General features: G+C 44.0%; 1 long non-coding RNA gene across 1 annotated transcript; it reads left to right on the top strand.

The window, feature by feature from the left end:
* Positions 1-824: 824 nt before the first annotated feature.
* Positions 825-4,292, top strand: LOC144130684 (uncharacterized). Its single transcript, XR_013314182.1, has 4 exons — positions 825-1,056; positions 1,893-2,017; positions 2,435-2,490; positions 3,953-4,292. It is a non-coding gene; the product is annotated as an uncharacterized LOC144130684 (long non-coding RNA).
* Positions 4,293-5,788: the final 1,496 nt, after the last annotated feature.

Below are 5,788 nucleotides of genomic sequence, written 5' to 3'. Positions count from 1 at the left end.
TCTGGGATGAACTGGCGATAAAAGTTCGCCATTCCCAGGAACCCTCGGAGACCATTATCGACTACAGCAGGTTCAAAACCGCCCTCGAACATCATCTGTATTCATGCTAATTGTCTTCTCAGCCCACCCCTCATGTAATGTCTCTCGTGGACCTTTGAGGAACAAATAAATAAATAAGCTTATCATGGCACGGCAGAATGCGGCCTCTGTCGATCGTGAACGCCCACAGTGTTATTTGGGTCGCGGCGATCTGTGCCTTCTTCGGGTTCAAAGTGATTCCCGCGGACCTCAGCCTCTCTATGACGTCCCTTAAGTGGCGCAGGTGTTCCTCGAACGTTTTCGAGTACACCACGATGTCGTCTAGGTACGCAAGCACATGCTGCTACTTCGCATCTCCCAGAACACGGTCCATTAGGTCCAGATAAGTAGCGGGTGCTCCTACCTAGCCAAAAGACATTCTCTTGAATTGAAAAGGCCTCTGTGACACGTGAAAGCGGTTTTCTCTTTGTCCCGCTCATTCATTTCAACCTGAAAGTATCCGCGGCTAGCATTGAGCGTTGTGAAGTACTTCGCCCCACCTAGGTTGGACACTAGGGAAGAAATCCCCTCGGACTTGCCTCCCTAGCAGCAAATCGTTGCCGTCAAGCTTATACCGCATTTACACGGGCGATCTTACCACAGTTAAGGTAACTACGATTCCTCGTAACTATAGTTAGCCGCGCTCACACGGCAGACGAAACTGCAGTTACGCCACCTAACCACAGTTACCCAAACCGAGCTTGCTGACCACAGTTTGCTACCTTAACCGATAAGATGGCGGCGCCCGTGGCAGCAACAACATCGAACGACTCGTCCTCCCAGAGTTGTGTCATCTGGATTGATTCAACAAGCGCGGCCCTGATACGCATCTGATACGGATCTGATACGGTAACACGCGCAACGCTCGGATATATGCTGCGATTGTAGCGGAACTGAACGCCGGGCTGCCGCCGGGACAAGGCCCATACACCAGCAAACAAGTGAAGCTGAAAATGAAAAACCTCAACAAGAAATACGGTAAGTGCGACCTTTACCGAACGATGCTCGTGCCATCGGGTTCTTGGCGCTGTTTTCATAGTGCAGCTGAACTGCTCAAGTCAGCCTCGCATGTGCGACAGTAGCATGTGTTTTCGCTGGAGCAACGCGTCGATTCTCTTCGCCGTCGTCGCACAGGTCTGGAGTGTCGAAGACGATCTTGAGAATGCATTGTTGAGGTAGTAAGGCCTCGAGAGTAATGTACTCAGGCAGGAGCAGCATACGCAGCACTTAGAATCTTCGCTCGTGCACGCGTGCACGGCGCTGCATGCAAACTTCGTCTTCCTCGTTACACACGTGTTGTTCGTCGTTTTTATTTGCAAATTGCAAGCTGCAGCGCTGACAACATGGCTGTACGCGTCGCTATTTCTGGCCACCTGCTAGAGTAACAATGTAGTTAACTGAATTTCTAGATTTATTTCATATTTCTTTACCAGGCTTCACTGTGTACTAGCAGCATTTGTGTAGTAGCATACACAGTGCAGCCTGAGAAAGATATATGAAAGAAATAAATCTAGAAATTAACCAAGTAAGATATTGCTAGAATGACAATAGTTGGACCATAATGCACAGTCGTGGCTTTAATTGCAAAGCAGCAACTAGCAGGATGTAGTTAAGCCACATTGCAAATCTAAATTGCATGCATTAATTTCACCAGTACCTGTGTATATGCATTAGACACTTATCTACGAAATTTTATTTTTTCACTGAGAATGTGTACGGTGAAGCTTAATCCACTGAGAGAAATGCTGTGATCACAACCTTCAAATGTTTTTTATCAACACATTTAATAGCTCACATCATTTTTATTTGTCCAGGCAGCTGAGACGGACAGGCACTTCAACTGGGTCGCCTGGTGTCCCATGGATCTTCTACTGGCAGCTCCAGTTTCCTCGGCTGCCTTCCCATCAACGATGATGGGCGAGTCGAGGAAAGTTTAGAGGTGATTTGTGATTTATACCATTGCGTATAATCTGTCGTTCAGATCACTTCAGAATTTTATTGCTGCGCATTTCTCAGTGCGGAACTTATACTCATTATAAAATGCTGGCCAACAATAGATAATAAAGAACAGACTCAAGCAGTTGTGTAAACCACTCCCACAAACATGGGCACTGGCCTCCACGTCTACATTTTTTCCTTGTGCTGTTGTTCTTTGTCATGAAACGTGAACCAACTAGCCAAGCAACTCCCACTGCTCGTCCATAAATCCTTGTTTTTTTCTAGCAATTCTACATATCGGTAGTTAGCTGGTTGTCTCTCCATATACTTAATGTTACCATGCCAGAGCAAAGACCGCTTTGTTGTACAGGGACTTCAATGTGCATTGCTGGTTTAGGTTACGTCCTTTTTTTTTCAGGTGGGAATCATATGTCAAAAGGCACACACTGCGGATGAATACGACTTAAGTCTCTAGTGGGATGAAGTTACGGTACGCAACAGAATTTCGGTGCCTTTATTTCCGTGATATATTAATATTGCTCATGCTGTATGACAATTCATCTTTCACACCTGCGCACATGCAGCTTCACCTTCATCCTTCTCTCTTGTAGATGCTCATCTTCATCCATTGATTCTATTAGCAACTGGGCTTGAATACAGTGTAGTAATACAGCAACCTGTGGATCATAAGCTGTTATTGCGAACTGTTGTTTCTCTGCTGGGACACTGAAGGGAAGTAGCAAAGTAGATAATAAATTTCGATGTGATATCTGTAATGTCCAAGTAATTAAATAAAACAAAGTGGTGGGCTAGTTGGTGATTCATACTTGGAATGAATGACAGCGTAAAAAAGGACAACCACAGAAGAGAAGCGTTCTTTGTGTCGTGTCCTCTTCTGTGGTTGTCCATTTTTGCGCTGTCTTCGTTCGTAGTATATAAGTAATATCTGTATTGTATTGCGTTTTTGTCTATAAGCTCTTTGTGCATATTTTCTGTATTTATTGTTATTTCACATAAAATACACTCAATTGCAGGTTCAGTGCTGTCTATTTGCTGTCTATTCCTTCTTTCTGTACCATTCCATTTTTCGTGCTGTTTTTAAACCTTGAATGATGAGCCAACTGACCCAGCAATCCTTCCTTTGGAACCATTGCACAGACTCGGGGGGGGGGGGGGGGGGGGGGGTATGTAGAGTAAGCTATTCTCACAACCGTGGGCATTAATGGCAACGGGGAGCGGAAATGGCACTTGCGTCTTCAAATCGCAGCGCCTTGTCGTGCCAGAGTTCGCACCTCACCTTCCATGTACTTCTGCTCAACTCAACCTCATCAGCTTGGTTTACCCTTGGTCAACCATGCCCCACATGCTTGCAAATGTTTAACATATTGCTTGTTATTGACTTTGATCAGCTTGGTATACTGTCTTGTTCAGCTGTTCATTCATTTATTTATTTGTACATACTGCGAGCCATAACTTTGGCCCAAGCAGGAGGGCACACAATTATAAAAGTCATAAAACCATTAGCCGCAACAGCCACAAGTCATTTAAAGGACACAGAATCCAACATTCATCACACTACCAACACTAGGAGCCGTACAAAAATCCTCCAACTCCTTCACAAAATATTTCGAGTCACATAAACCTAAAGGAAGGCGATTGCACTCCGCAACAGTATTCAGGAAAAAACTGAACTGAACCAATTGGTTCATGTGAAAGTTGGGGCTAGGTAATGCTGATGTACATGTCTGGATCTTCATATATCTAGTTATGTTCAAGAAAACAAAAATTTGAACCGCTGCCTTCTTTCTAGTTTGGCCATCATAAGTTAGTGTTTTTGTAATATATTGTGGAAGCGGATGATTTCATTACATTAGGACACAATTAACCTGTTTTCTGAGATGATAACATGTTGTCTTGTATGTTTCATCATGTGCAGCTGCCAGTTGTCAGTGAGGCACCTGACGGCTCGGAAGTGCTTCTGTCATGGGAGGACAGCCTGCCTGAAGGAAGCAGAAGAGACGACCTCTCACAACTTGCGGCCAGCTCCCCCATTTGCATTGCCAGTGCTGCAGTACCTGTACTGCAAAGCACAGGCAACAGCAGCGGCGACACAAGCAGAGCCAGTGCTGGCGTAAGCAGCAGTGCCACAGCAGAAGCAAGCAGCAGTGCCGGTGCTGGCACAAGCGCCAAAAGAAGGGAACCCCAAAAGAGCCGCCACAAGCGACAAGGATCTGCTATAGAGCAGCTAGTTGCCGTCCATAAAGGAGAAAGCGAGGCAGCAGCGACGGCCAACCGCAAGACACACAAAATGCGCAAGATAATGGTGCGCCTCCAGAAGAAAGCGAATGCCATAAATGCAAGCATGGTGCAACTGCTTGCAAAATTTCTAGACAACAAAGAAAATAATGACTCGCTCAATAAAGAGTGATCAAAACAGCTGGAAGTTATTTGATATTACAGTATGTGATGATATGAAAGATCTTTTACTGCTGAAAGTTTTGTATTGTGTTTTAAACAGTGAGTTGTATTGTGCGGGCTGGCTACCGTAGTAGCTTGCAGTATTAGTTATTAACAGAGCCCATGCATACACTGCAGGGGTACACAAGTGCAATAATCAAACAAGTCTGTTGCAAGTACATTGCTGCTGCTCTCGCAGTAACACTCCACCTGCTTCTCTACTCACAACCAATGGCTGTTGCAAGTTCACCAGGAACTGTTTGCTGCAAGGCTGATATTTTTCTTGCAACATAACTGTTTTTTTGCGAGGGGGGGGGGTCAAGTTATAGAACAGTGGGGAATTTTGACAAAGCAAAAATTGTAATTACATGAAATTGTTCACAAAAAGCGTACTTTGGTTTAACGAGTTGGGATGGGAATGTAATCAAATTTATCACACTGTAGGTCTTTCAAAGCTCTCACCATTGGGTCACATTTACGTCACATTTTTGTGTTTGTTTTGTGTGTGGATGATGTGTGCAAAAATATGAAGCTTCCACCTGTAACCGACATGATTTCGTTACCTTCATGAGCAAAAGGAAAAAGTTTCTCGCAACTATTGCTTAATCTTCCACTAGATATAAAATGTTCACTGTAATATGATTGTAAGTACCAACAGCTTTTTTTGGTCAGAGGTATCCGCTTCCACAGGGCTACATTAGGTTCATGCAATAGCCTAGCGAAAAAATATGGTGATACCCAGGGGGCCCTTATTGAAAAGGTCTATATAGTGAATGCATTTCATTCACTATACTACTTTCAGAATAAAGTTGAATGGCGCAACGGAACAAACACAGGAAGACACAGGGACAGAAAGAGCGCCACCGCTGTGTCTTCCTGTGTTTGTTCCTTTGTGCCATTCAACTCTATGATGAACCAACTAACGCCTCGAGCAAGTACTTCCGCTTTCAGAAGTAGGAGTGCAAGACTAAAAGCTTGTACTGCTTGACAAGGTACCAACAAGTTGCTGATTGGCAATGTGGTAAGACGATGACCAGTTATACACGAAAATTATAAGCAAACAGCAAGTGATAGAATAGCTGCCAATACGCAGACCATGTGACACAAACGCAACAATGAAAAAGGTAGTACAATGCCAATGAAACAGCAGCATAAAGAGCAGTGCTCAATAAGAATTAATCATATAAAAATTGAAAGCTCATGCTGGCATTTTACTCTCATATGTGAGCAAAACTGTTTGAAGAAAGAGATTTGTTTACAGGAAGTATTGAAATCTTCATTATTAGTTCATTAGAGATGGTTGCATATAGGTGAA

The sequence above is a fragment of the Amblyomma americanum genome, chromosome 1 (assembly GCF_052857255.1).
Source record: "Amblyomma americanum isolate KBUSLIRL-KWMA chromosome 1, ASM5285725v1, whole genome shotgun sequence".
NCBI classification, from domain to species: Eukaryota; Metazoa; Arthropoda; class Arachnida; order Ixodida; family Ixodidae; genus Amblyomma; species Amblyomma americanum.
Note: the sequence above shows the minus strand (reverse complement) of the source record. Positions and strands in the feature narration are given on the sequence as shown.